We start from the raw sequence: 14,364 nt of genomic DNA, 5'->3' as shown, positions 1-14,364 counted from the left end.
AAACGTTTCCTGTTCCCTCTCGTGGTTAACATTAGGAATTCCTTCCCGTACGCCTCGTCTCTCTGAACCCATCATGGTCCTATTCACACCAAACAATCATTATTAAGGTGATCAGTCTTAACACTTCAAGTCAAGTGTGAACATTCCCAAAATGAAAACACAGAGAGAATCATGCAACACATATCACATAGATATCCTATAAGCATGAGACACATAGCAGAGTATACAGTGAAGCACAGTCAGTCCACTCCCTAGGCTCTATTGGGAATGAACTGCTCTGATACCAAATTGGAACGACCCAACTCCCAGTATGCCATGGTCATACAAGAAGCCAAGTGTTACCAACTTGTTCTTCCTAATTATTAACTATTACTTAATATAAGAGCCTGTTCCTTGTTAGAACGTTGCTAATTTTACGAGTAACTTTTTTTTAACTTATGTCATTGCGGGTGAAGAGGTAAAATAAACAAGCATAAATTGTAAATAGGAAAATAATCCATAATTATAGAATTTTTATAAAAACCTTAATTTATTTCAAATCCAATTAATTAAAACTGACTTTAATTATCTTTAATAAAATAATTTCTAAAATTAAAAGTGTAAATAAAGATATAATTTGAAATGAGTTCATAATAAGACTTTTCAAAAGTCATGGGTCTTACATTCTATCTACCTTATAAAAAATTTTCTCTTCGAAAATTAAAGTAATACACAAGATAATTCATAGTCTTAGCTCTCTACTTTTTAAATACTTTTTCGAAAAGTAAGAAATCTTAGCGTACATATATATAAATGTTCAATTACTGGATAACCATAAGATTTAAATATAAGGGTAAAGTATGGTGTAAAGCAGAAGATACAAGATAGGCTCGATGCAAAAAGGTTATATGATTTCAAGTCCTTACAAAAACTTGAAAGAACAAAAGAGGGTGCAAGTTAAGATAGGCGTTCACAAAGAAAAGCTATAGTTAATGTAGAAAAAGGCTACAAAGTAGGCTAGTATTAAAACAACGGATATAACGTTCGCTCACAAATCTCGTAGTCACGTCAGAAGTTTAACTTCTCAACTCTATCAATCACTTCACAACCCCATAACCGGTCACAAACCTCTTTTGTGAGAAACGAAACTCCCACAACTTCTTATAACGTTGGACACTTACCGCTTCACCTTCCATATATCCACAAACCACGTCTTAAAGAACTAACGCATCGCATTACTATACCTAAAGGTCACACGTGACATTAAAAAAATTCTCGAATTTATTTAGAAGGATACAAGACTTTGAAAAAGAAGGACAGACGACAAAGATAATCTCCACAAGAGTTTTGAAAGAGCTGATGAAACTACAAGTAAATAAGGATGTACAATCGATGAAGAGTGCTGGGAAGAAAATCAGTTTAACAACCTTAAGAATGACTCTCGAATCAGAGATAACCGATAGGGACAATAAAAGAAAAGCAAGGCAGTAGTTTGAAACAAAATCAAGCTGAGTCAAAAAGTATAAAATCACAGAAGAAGATTAACTAAAACCAGTGATGATGCTCACAAGGTTTAATACATTTACTGGGAAGGTACAATGATTAAAAACAGAAATTTATTTTTGAAAAACATGGCTTGTGCATACACATAGGGGTTGTGCATACGCACGCACCAGTAGAGTTTTCTCAGCTTGTGCGTACACATGATGTTGTGCGTATGCACAACTTGAAACATCCGCATTGTTCTATGTGTGGGCACACAAACCAAAATTTCAAATTTTCTGCAACATCACAGAATTCAGATTTTTGACCCCAACTTCCATGTTCGTAACTTTGTCTACAAAATTCAAATTTTCACAAAATCTATACCGTTTTAAAGCTTTTTAAGTTGTCTTTAATTTGAGACTAATTTCATTCAATTTCAAAACCCGAGACTCGAGTTATGATATGTCAAAGTTGGTCAACAATTTGTTTTTACCAAAAATCTTTAAACTTTAAATTTATCACATTTCTCATCCAAAACCATTTCAATCAAATTTTAACCATACCAAAACAACCCAAAAATTCATAAAAGAAACTTTTAGGAAAATTTTTGAAATACACACATTTTTAGAGATATAAAGAAGTGCATGATAAATTCAAAACAACTTTATCAAAATTTAAAGAATGGTTTCAGTTACAATCAAGCAAGAGAAAATTTAATTTGAAATTTCTTCAAAGAGAATTTGGTGCACGAAGTTTTGATTCACACTTTTCACAACTCCGCACAACTAACCAGCAAGTGCACTGGGTCGTCCAAGTAATACCTTACTTGAGTAAGGGTCGATCCCACAGAGACTGTCGGCTTGAAGCAAGCTATGGTCATCTTGTAAATCTCAGTCAGGCGAATTCAAATGGTTATGATGTTCTGATAATTAAATGATAAATAAAACATAAAATAAAATAAAGTTACTTATGTAATTCATTGGTGAGAATTTCAGATAAGCATTTGGAGATGCTTTGTTGCTTTTGAACCTTTGCTTTCCTATTGCCTTCTTCCAACCATGTGTGCTCCCTTCCATGGCAAGCTGTATGATCCTCTCGGATGAAAAATACCAGGTACGATCTCTGCACGGCTAATCAACTGTCGGATTGCTCGTCTCAGATGAAAAATACCATGTACAGCTACCGCACGGCTAATCATCTGTCGGTTCCTGCTAGCGTCGGAATAGGACCCTTGTCCTTTTTCACACTGTCACTGCGCCCAACATTCACAGGTTTGAAGCTCGTCACAGTCATTCCTTCCCAGATCCTACTCGGAATACCACAGACAAGGTTTAGACTTTCTGGATCCCAGGAATGCTGCTAATTGGTTCTAACCTATACCACGAAAATACTAATCTCACGGACTCGGTCTGCGTATTAGATACCCGAGAGAATATACTCCGACTGTCGTCCAATGACTACGTTGAACATCATGTAGACCGCTTGTGGTTGTCAGGCACGCGGATCTTGGCTAAGCGAGTAACGAAGATAGTGGGTGATTGTCACAGGTTATCCCTTCATTTTGACTTAACTGAATTAAGTACGAGTGTATATCTTGAAGAAGAAGTAAGCGTGAATTGAAAGAAAAATAATAGTACTTGCATTAATTCATGAAGAACGGCAGAGCTCCACACCTTAATCTATGGGGTGTAGAAACTCCACCGTAGAAAATACATAAGTGAAAATAGTCTAGACATGGCCGTAAGGCCAGCCTCCAAAGGAAGTTCCAAGATGTAAAAAGTTACATAAGATCAAAATATGGTCAAAAGACCTAAAATAAATCTCTAAAAGTAGTTTTTATACTAAACTAGTAACCTAGGGTTACAGAAAATGAGTAACTAAGTACAAATAGTGCAGAAATCTACTTCCGGAGCCCACTTGGTGTGTGCTTGGGCTGAGCATTGAAGCTTTAACGTGCATAGGCTGTTTTTGGAGTTAAACGCTAGCTTGGGTGCCAGTTTGGGCGTTTAACTCCAATTCTGGTGCCAGTTTGGGCGTTTTACGCCAGGAAGTTTTAGGCTGGCTTTGGACGCTAGTTTGGGCTATCAAATCTCGAGAAAAGAATAGACTATTACATATTGATGGAAAGCCCAAGATGTCTACTTTCTAACGCAATTAAGAGCGCGCCAATTGGATATCTGTAGCTCCAGAAAATCCACTTTGAGTGCAGGAGGGTCAGAATCTAACATCATCTGCAGTCCTTTTTCAGCCCCTGAACTCAGATTTTTCCTCAGGTCCCTCAATTTCAGCTAGAAAATACCTGAAATCACAAAAAAACACAAAAACTCATAGTAAAGTCTAAAAATGTTATTTTTGAATAAAAACTAATAAAAATATAATAAAAAGTGACTAAAACATACTAAAAACTATGTAAAAATAATGTCAAAAAGGGTATAAATTATCCGCTCATCATAACACCAAACTTAAATTGTTGCTTGACCCCAAGCAACTAATAAAAAATAGGATAAAAAAAGAGAAAATACAATAAATCTCAAATATCAATGAAGCTCATTTCCAATTAGATGAGCGGGGCTAGTGGCTTTTTGCTTTTGAACAGTTTTGGCATCTCACTTTATCCTTTGAAGTTCAGAATGATTGGCATATATAGGAACTCAGAATTCAGATAGTGTTATTGATTCTCCTAGTTCAGTATGTTGATTCTTGAACACAGCTACTTTATGAGTCTTGGCCGTGACCCTAAGCATTTTGTTTTCCAGCATTACCACCGGATACATAAATGCCACAGACACATAACTGGGTGAACCTTTTTAGATTGTGACTCAGCTTTGCTAAAGTCCCCAGTTAGAGGTGTCCAGAGCTCTTAAGCACACTCTTTTTACTTTGGACCATGACTTTAACCGCTCAGTCTCAAGCTTTTCACTTGACACCTTCACGCCACAAGCACATGGTTAGGAACAGCTTGGTTTAGCCGCTTAGGCCAGGATTTTATTCCTTTGGGCCCTCCTATCCATTAATGCTCAAAGCCTTGAATCCTTTTTACAATTACCTTTTGGTTTAAAGGGCTATTGGATTTTTCTGCTTGCTTTTTTTTTTCTTTATTATTCTTTCGCCATTTTTTCTTTTTTTTTTTGCAAGCTTTGTTCTTCATTGCTTTTTCTTGCTTCAAGAATCAATTTTATGATCTTTCAGATTATCAACAACATTTCTCCTTTTTTATTATTCTTTCAAGAGCCAACAATTTTAACATTCATAAACAATAATATAAAAAATATGCACTGTTCAAGCATTCATTTAGAAAACAAAAAGTATTGCCACCACATCAAAATAATTAGATTATTTTCAAGATATAATTCAAAATTCATGTACTTCTTTTTCTTTTTCAGAAAACATTTTTCATTTAAGAAAGGTGAAGGATTCATAGGACATTCATAGCTTTAAGACATAGACACTAAACACTAATGATCATGTAATAAAGACACAAACATGGATAAAACATGAAGCATAAAAATCGAAAAACAGAAAAATAAGAGCAAGAAAATTAAAGAACGGGTCCACCTTAGTGATGGCGGCTAGTTCTTCCTCTTATCCTATGGAGTGCTTGACCTCCTCTATGTCTCTTTCTTGCCTTTGTTGCTCCTTTCTCATGGCCTTTTGGTCCTCTCTGATTTCATGGAAGATGATGGAGTGCTCTTGGTGCTCCATTCTTAGTTGCTCCATGTTAGAACTCAAATCTCCTAAAGAGGTGTTGAGTTGCTCCCAATAGTTATGTGGAGGAAAGTGCATCCCTTGAGGTATCTCAGGGATTTTATGATGAGGAATTTCCTCATGCTCATGTTGAGGTCCCTGAGTGGGCTCTCTTATTTGCTCCATCCTCTTCTTAGTGATGGGCTTTTGAGATGAATTTCTCCATCTCCCATGACTCGGAGGTGGAAGCAATTTCCTTCTCTTTCCTCTTTCTAGAGGTTTCTTCGGCCTTAAGTTCCATTAATGGTTATGAAAAAATAAAAAGCAGAGCTTTTTCCATCCAAACTTAAAATGTTTGCTCATCTTCGAGCAAAAGAAGAAATAAAGGAGGAGAAGAAGAAGAAATGGAGGAGATGGAGGGGTGTGTTGGGTTCGGCCAAGGGGGGATAAGTGTGTATGATGTGTAAAAATGAGGGTGGTAAGGAGGAGTATTTATAGGGAAGAGAGAGAGGGAATTCGGTTATGAAGGGGTGGGTTTGGGAGGGAAATAGTTTGAATTTGAATGGTGAGGTAGGTGGGGTTTTATGATGGATGGATGTGAGTGGTGAAGAGAGTATGGAGAAGAGGGTAGGATTTGATAGGTGAATGGTATTTAGGAAAGAGGTATTGATGGGATTGATCAAGGGTATTTGGGGAAGAGTGTTATGGGTAGGTGTGAAGAGGAGAGAAGAAGAGGTGGGGTAGGTGGGGATCCTGTGGGGTCCACAGATCCTGAGGTGTCAAGGAAAGTAGACATCCAGGACTTTCCAGCAATATATAATAGTCCATACTTTGTTTGAGGATAGACGATGTAAACTGGCGTTCAACGCCAGTTCCATGTTGCATCCTGGCATTAAACACCAGAAAAAGGTTACAAGTTGGAGTTAAACGCCAGAAACAGGTTACAACCTGGCATTTAACTCTAGAAACAGCCTAGGCACGTGTAAAGCTCAAGTCTCAGCCCCAGCACACACCAAGTGGGCCCCAGAAGTGGATTTCTGCACTATCTATCTTAGTTTACTCATTTTCTGTAAACCTATGTTACTAGTTTAGTATTTAAACAACTTTTAGAGATTTATTTTGTACCTCATGATATTTTTAGATCTGAACTTTGTACTCTTTGACGGCATGAGTCTCTAAACTCCATTGTTGGGGGTGAGGAGCTCTGCTGTGTCTCGATGAATTAATGCAATTATTTCTGTTTTCTATTCAAACACGCTTGTTTCTATCTAAGATGTTCATTCGCACTTCAATATGATGGATGTGATGATCCGTGACATTCATCACCGTTCTCAACCTATGAACACGTGACTAACAACCACCTCCATTTTACCTTCGATTGAATGAGTATCTCTTGGATTCCTTTATCAGAATCTTTGTGGTATAAGCTAGAATCCATTTGCAGCATTCTTGAGAATCCGGAAAGTCTAAACCTTGTCTGTGGTATTCCGAGTAGGATTCAGGGATTGAATGACTGTGACAAGCTTCAAACTCACAAGGGTTGAGCGTAGTGACAGACGCAAAAAGGATCAATGGATCCTATTCCAGCATGAGTAAGAACCGACAGATGATTAGCCGTTCGGTGACAGCGCACCTGGACCATTTTCACTGAGAGGACGGATGGTAGCCATTGACAACGGTGATCCACCAACACACAGCTTGCCATAGGAGGAACCTTGCGTGCGTGAAGAAGAAGACAGGGGGAAAGCCGGGATTCAGAAGACAAAGCATCTCTAAAACTCCAACATATTCTCCATTATTGCATAACAAGTATTTAATTCTTGCTCTTTTGTTTTTTTCGCAATCCAAACTAATAGTTATAATTGATTTCCTGACTAAGAAATACAAAATAACCATAGCTTCCTTCAAGCCAACAATCTCCGTGGGATCGACCCTTACTCACGTAAGGTATTACTTGGACGACCCAGTGCACTTGCTGGTTAGTGGTACGAGTTGTGAAAAGTGTGAATTACGATTCGTGCACCAAGTTTTTGGCGCCGTTGCCGGGGATTGTTCGAGTTTGGACAACTGACGGTTTATTTTGTTGCTTAGATTAGGAAAAATTTTTCATTTTAGTTTAGAGTCTTCTATTATTGTTTTTGGTTGAAATTTCTTTTTTAATCCTTATTTTCCCTTTTTAAATTTTTCGAAAATTTTATAAACTGATAATTGAGTTTTTCTGTTTGAGTTTAGTTTCATATTTTAAGTTTGGTGTCAATTGCATGTTTTTATTTTCTTTTAAATTTTCGAATTTGTGTTCATTGTTCTTTCTTAATCTTCAAGTTGTTCTTGTTTGTTTTCCTTGTTTGATCTTTGGTTTTTCTTGTTTTGTGTCTTTTCTTGTTTTTCTTGTGCTTTTTCAAATTTTTAGTTTTCAAAAAAAAATATTTTATACATTAAATACTTTTATTAAAACACTTTAAATTTATAATTCAATTGGCTAGAGCGTTGTGTTTATGTTCTTGGTAATTGGGAATTTTTCTTTTAAAACTTTTTCCAAAAAAATAATTTTTCTTTGATTAAATCTCATGTCAAACTTTTAAGTTTGGTGTTCTCTTGTTATTTTTTTTATTTTCGAAAACTTATTTTTAGTTTTCTAAAAGTTTTAAGTTTGGTGTTCTTTTTATATTCTTTGGAGTCTTCAAAGTGTTCTTGAGGCTTCTTTGTGTTTTGATCTTAAAATTTTTAAGTTTGGTGTTCTTTGGTGTTTTTCCTCCAAATTTTCGAAAATAATGAGCATTAGATATAAAAATTTTAAGTCTTGTGTCATTTTATTGTTTTTCTCTTTTCTCATTAATTTCAAAAATATCTTTTCTCTTTATTCTAAATTTAATTTTCGAAAATTACTCTTAAAAATTCAGATTTTTATTTTAAAATCAAATCCTTTCAAAATTCAAAATCTTTTTCAAAAATCATATCCAGAGTTTTTCAAATCTTTTCAATTAAGCAATTATTTTCATTTTCAAATTTATTTTTCCCTTGGTTTTCGAAATTTACATTTTAATTTCTAATTATTTTATTTTATTTTATCTTATTATTTTTATTTATCTTAATAATTTGGTTTGTTCTACTTCAATAAAATAAAAACAAAAATATATCTTCTTTGCAATTCACATCAATTTCATTTTATCCATCATGGATCTAAGTGGAAATGAACAGTCCAGAAGGACTCTGGGATCATATGCTAATCCCACTACTGCTGCATATGAGAGTAGTATCTGTATACCCCCATCAAAGCAGGCAGTTTTGAGCTAAATCCTCAGCTCATTGTCATGGTGCAGCAAAACTGCCAGTATTCCGGTCTTCCACAGGAAGAACCTACTGAGTTTCTGGCACAATTCTTACAAATTGCTGACACAGTACGTGACAAGGAGGTAGATTAGGATGTATACAGACTGTTACTGTTTTCGTTTGCTGTAAAAGATCAAGCTAAAAGGTGGTTAAATAACCAACCCACAGCAAGCATAAGGACATGGAAACAGTTATCAGACAAATTCTTGAATCAATATTTTCCTCCAAAAAGGATGACACAACTAAGGCTGGACATCCAAGGCTTTAAACAAGAGGATGACGAATCCCTTTATAATGCCTGGGAGAGGTACAGAGGGATGCTAAGGAAATGCACCTCTGAAATGTTTTCAGAGTGGGTACAATTAGACATCTTCTACTATGGGCTTACAGAAGGAGCTCTGATGTCCTTAGACCACTCAGCTAGTGGATCTATACATATGAAGAAAACTATTGAAGAGGCTCAAGAGCTTATTGATATAGTTGCCAGAAATCAGCATCTGTACATAAGCAGTGAGTCCTCCATAAACGAAGAAGCCAAAGCAGTGTCTACTGAACTTGGTCCTCTAGAACAAGTTGCTGAACTCAATCAACAATTGTGTTTTCTAACAAAACAGCTAGCAGAATTCAAGGAGATGCTACAAGACACTAAAAATGCTAATAAAAATATGGAGGCACAATTGAATCAGACAAAACAGCAGTTATCAAAGCAAATAACAGAAGAGTGCCAGGCAGTTCAATTAAGAAGTGGAAAAACATTAAATACCTCACTTCAGAGCAGCAGAAAGCCAAGAAAAGAACAACTGACAGAGGATGAGCAAAAAATTATCCAAAATCCCTCTGAGGATAGTAAGGGCCCAGAGAGGAACAACTCTGGCGTTCAAACGGCAGAAAAGGATGCAAGGTTGGCATTAAACGCCCAACCCACGCGCAGTTCTGGCGTTCAAACGCCAAGAACAGGCAAGGAGCTGGCGTCAAACGCCCAATGGAAGCTCAGTTTTGGCGTTCAAATGCCAGAAACAGGTAAGAAGCTGGCATCCAATGCCAATCAAGCTTCTAACCCTGGCATTCAAATGCCAGTGAGGGATCAGACACACACAAGTGCTGATAACAACCCTTCTAAAATGGCTTCTGCAACCACTTCTGTAGGAAATAAACCTGCAGTAACCAAGGTTGAGGAATACAAAGCCAATATACCTTATCCTTAAAAACTCTGCCAAGAGGAGCAGGATAAGCAATTTGCTCGCTTTGCAGACTACCTCAGGACTCTTGAAATAAAGATTCTGTTTGCAGAGGCACTTGAGCAAATACCCTCTTATGCCAAGTTCATGAAAGAGATATTGAGTCATAAGAAGGATTGGAGAGAAACTGAAAAAGTTCTCCTCACTGAAGAATGCAGTGCAGTCATTCTGAAAAGCTTCCCAGAAAAGCTTAAAGATCCCGGGAGCTTTATGATACCATGCATATTAGAGGGTGATTGTACCAAGACAGCTTTATGTGACCTTGGGGCAAGTATCAACCTAATACCTGCATCCACTATCAGAAAGCTTGGTTTAACTGAAGAAGTCAAACCAACCAGGATATGTCTCCAACTTGCTGATGGCTCCATTAAATACCCATCAGGCGTGATTGAAGACATGATTGTCAGAGTTGGGCCATTCGCCTTTCCCACTGACTTTGTAGTGCTGGAAATGGAGGAGCACAAGAGTGCTACTCTCATTCTAGGAAGACCTTTCCTAGCAACTGGACAAACTCTCATTGATGTCCAAAGGGGGAAGTAACCTTGAGGGTCAATGATGATGAGTTCAAGTTAAATGCTGTCAAGGCCATGCAGCACCCAGACACACCAAAAGACTGCATGAAAGTTGATCTTATTGACTCTTTGGTAGAGGAAATCAACATGGCTGAGAGTCTAGAATCAGAGCTGGAAGACATCTTTAAAGTTGTTCAGCCTGATCTGGAGGATTCAGAGGAATTGAAAGAGCCTCTGGAAATTTCTCAGGAAGAGGAAAAACCTCCGATACCCGAGCTCAAACCATTACCACCATCCCTGAAATATGTATTTTTGGGAGAAGGTGACACTTTTCCAGTGATCATAAGCTCTGCTTTAAATCCACATGAAGAGGAAGTACTACTTCAAGTGCTAAGGACACACAAGACAGCTCTTGGGTGGTCCATAAGTGACCTTAAGGGCATAAGCCCAACTAGATGCATGCACAAGATCCTATTGGAGGATGATGCTAAGCCAGTGGTTCAACCACAGAGGCGGTTAAATCTAGCCATGAAGGAAGTGGTGCAGAAAAAGGTCACCAACACTACAAGAAAAAAGGCCTATGGCCACGCTTTTTTCTTGCCACGCTTCAAAAGCGTGGCCAAAAGTGGTCAATGGCCACGCTTTTATGAGGGTGGCAATAGATTAGAGATTTGGCCACTTTTTTTATTGCCATGCTTCAAAAGCATGGCGAAAAGTATCAACGGCCACGCTTTTGTATGGGTGGCAATTGGTTAGAGAAACGGCCACGCTTTTTTTTGCCACGCTTCAAAAGCGTGGCCATAGAGAGAAACAAGGACGTTTTGAAAGCGTGGCGACAGGGTTTCATTACGGCCACGCTTACAAAGCGTGGCCATATCCTAGTATGCTTTTGGCACGCTTTAAAAGCGTGGCCAAAAGGTTCTTTTCTGCCACGCTTCAAAAGCGTGGCTTTAGAGCAAAACAGTGACATTTTAAAAGCGTGGCGAGAGGGGCTCCAACCCATTGACCCTAACCCGGCCCCTGACCCGGCTCCCAACCCGGCCCCAACCCGGTCCCCAACCCAAAGATACTAACCCTAATCACTCGAAACCCTAAGCCTGGAAGAGCGCCTCCCATTAGTCTTAGCCCTGAACTCTTCACCCTTCGCACTTCGCCCTGAACCCTTCGCCCTTCGCCCTTCGCCCTTCACCTTTCGCCCTTCGCCCTTAGCCTTCGTCACTCGAAACCGCTTATCGAATCCGCTCATCGCACTACTAATCTTCGTCACTCGCCCTTAGCCCTTCACCCTTCTTCATCTTGTTAATTTTCATCTTCGTCTTCCGCTCATCGAATCCGCTCATCGCACTGTCTCCTACCTCGGTGACCTTATGGCCTCCTTCAGTTCAAAGATGTCCGTACTCTCCCTCTCTCTTTCATAAACCCTTCCTCACTTCAATTCTCTCTTTGATCGCCGTTTCGTTTACTAGCTTTTGATAATTAGGTTTTTCATTACTTTCCTTCGTTTTTTATTGTTATTTCAAAGATGATTTGTGTGTGCTTGTTGATCTGAGGAAGCTGTAGTTCCTGTTTGAGAATGACTTCTGCTTCACTCTCATCGTGCTTAATTCGCTTATCTCTCACTTGATTCCTTTTAACTTATTCTGTCATTTTCGTGAGACTCGGTAGATTACTGGATTTCAGTATCCTGCTAGGCTTCTTTAATTATAGCTAATTAAGTGGCGAACATAGTCTTTGTGAATAAATTTTTTTACTTCAGAATTCGTTAGCAACTGGAATGTAGGTATCGATCATAGTTTTTACATAAAGGTTGAACAGTTTGTGTGTGTGTGTGTGTGTGTGATCAAGTTAAAAGGATTTTGCAGAATAGTTAGGGTAAAATTTGCTATCGTAGATAGCAGTGAATCAAGTAATCGTGTTTTTAAGTTTCTCTAAATTGAAGCATAATTTGTTCTTTTGAATCTTTTCTTTCAGCTCAATGCAGAGAAGAGCCCTTTTCAGCGGACTTATGCGACTCAGGTGTGTTTGTTTGCTGCTTTCTTAAGCCACTGCTTCTTGAAAACGCTTTGTTTGTGGTGAATGTTGATGAAAAAAGAAAAAATAATAAAGGAGAAATTGTTAATCCCAATAGTTGTTTAAAAAGATGTTATTAATTATGGCCTATTGAACTGGCATTCTCTTCATTGCCATTTGGCTTCTCTACAAAACTCTTTGGACATGAATTAGCAATCACCTAACCTAAGCCAACCATTCATTAAGTACTGCTGTGACTTTATGTTGAAAGTTTGATCGTATTGTTTTGATTATCAAGCAAAGGATCGAAGTATTGATTATATGTTTTGGGATTTGTCGAGATAACTATTTGTGCTTAATTATTTGTCACCGAGGTATGATCCACGTTTTCTCATAGGTTTCTTATGCATAATTACTTGAGAAGCTGTCACGTTGATCTGAATGTGTTCGAATTGGCTTACTTTTGGTTTGAAACATCTTATATATTGAAATAGCCTTCTATCAAAAGTTTTGAAAGTATTAAAAACTGTTATTTCTCTCTAGTCTCTAGATAATTTATTGTGCCAAACATGCTAATATATTCTTCTTTTCCTGTGCAATATTCAGGCTGCAACTAAAGTTCTTGCTCGACAGTTGGTAAGGCTTACGCAGCAGATCGCTAACCTTCAAGGTAGTCGAGCTCAGATGAGAGGCATAGCAACTCACACACAGGTAAAGAACAAGAATTCAGAATAAGAAAAAGTTGTATGGACAAGTAAATTTAACTAGTTCTTGAACAAGTAAGGACAATTATGCTATTATAATTGTTTTATTTTGGCAAATGAACTTAAATACTTAATACTGAGGCAAGTTGAATGTTTAAATATGATTTTTCCATCCAATAGTTTGTAACTAGGTTATGTTAGAGCTGGAGGAAGTTTAAAAGAATGACTATACTTTTAGTATTCAACAGCACAAGATTAAACAAATACATGGGACAATAATAGAATATCAAACATTGGCTGAGGGAACATGAATGATGTATGACGTTTTCATTGATGCTATAAATCAGATTTATTTATTGAACAATAAGTTGTTTGTTTGATATCAAATTTAAAGGAGATTTTGAGAATCCTTGTGCAGATTAGTGGATATATGTAGCAAAATTAAATCTGATTGTTAGAATGCTTTTTATGTTACAAAAATTAAGTTTGATGTCAAATCTGATTGTTAGAAAAATTAGTGGGCTGAAGTTTACTGCATCATCCATTTTTCATTTGTAGTTGTTCATTTGTGTTTTTTATTTTGCAGGGCACAAGTCAAAACAATTTACCTTGCAATGATACATGAAATTTTTATATCTTGGCATGAAGTACAAGAAGACTTTGATTAGGAATTCTAATTCATGTATTAGGAAATTTCATGAGAAGTTATGACTTTCACTTTTGGTATTTTGAAGAAGACTTTGATTAGGAATTCTAATTCATATATTAGGAATTCATGAGTAGTTATGATTTTCACTTTTGGTATTTTGTTAGTGTATGTTGTTATGTGATCACACACTTATTTTGGTGACAATTTTATGAAAGTTGGATTACTTGATTATTGGTCATTGACTAAATTATAAAATTATCTATGAATTCATGTAAGGTTTTATTTATGAAGATTAAAAAGGAAACTAGGTTACTGACCATCTTTTTTGCCACGCTTTAAAAACGTGGCCATATGGCCATATCTCTGTCTATTGCCGCGCTTAGAAAGCGCGGCTGTATCTAAGCTTTTTCGCCACGCTTTTCAAGCGTGGCCATACCTCTTCTACTACCACGCTTTCGCCACGCTTTACACGCATGGCCGTACCTCCCCTTTTGCCACGCTTTAAAAGCGTGGCCTTATCTCCTGTTTTTGCCACGCTTTACAAGCGTGGGCATATCTGCTCTTGTTGCCACGCTTTCAAAGCGTGGCCATATCTGGTCTACTGCCACGCTTGAAAAGCGTGGCCAGATCTGCCCTATTGCCACGCTTTTACAGTGTGACCATATCTCTACCTATCGCCACGCTTTAAAAGCGTGGCCGTATTTCTCACCTACAGCCACGCTTTTACAAGTGGCAGTTTGTAAAAAAGCGTGGCAATAGGCTGCAAAAAGCGT

At 37.5% G+C, this 14,364-nt stretch overlaps 1 long non-coding RNA gene across 1 annotated transcript; it reads left to right on the top strand.

Moving 5' to 3' along the window:
* Positions 12,812-13,829, top strand: LOC110265913. The gene is made up of 2 exons (XR_002352467.1): positions 12,812-12,949; positions 13,529-13,829. It is a non-coding gene; the product is annotated as an uncharacterized LOC110265913 (long non-coding RNA).

This window comes from Arachis ipaensis, chromosome B08, assembly GCF_000816755.2.
Source record: "Arachis ipaensis cultivar K30076 chromosome B08, Araip1.1, whole genome shotgun sequence".
NCBI classification, from domain to species: domain Eukaryota; kingdom Viridiplantae; phylum Streptophyta; class Magnoliopsida; order Fabales; family Fabaceae; genus Arachis; species Arachis ipaensis.
This window is presented reverse-complemented; position numbering and strand designations above follow the sequence as displayed.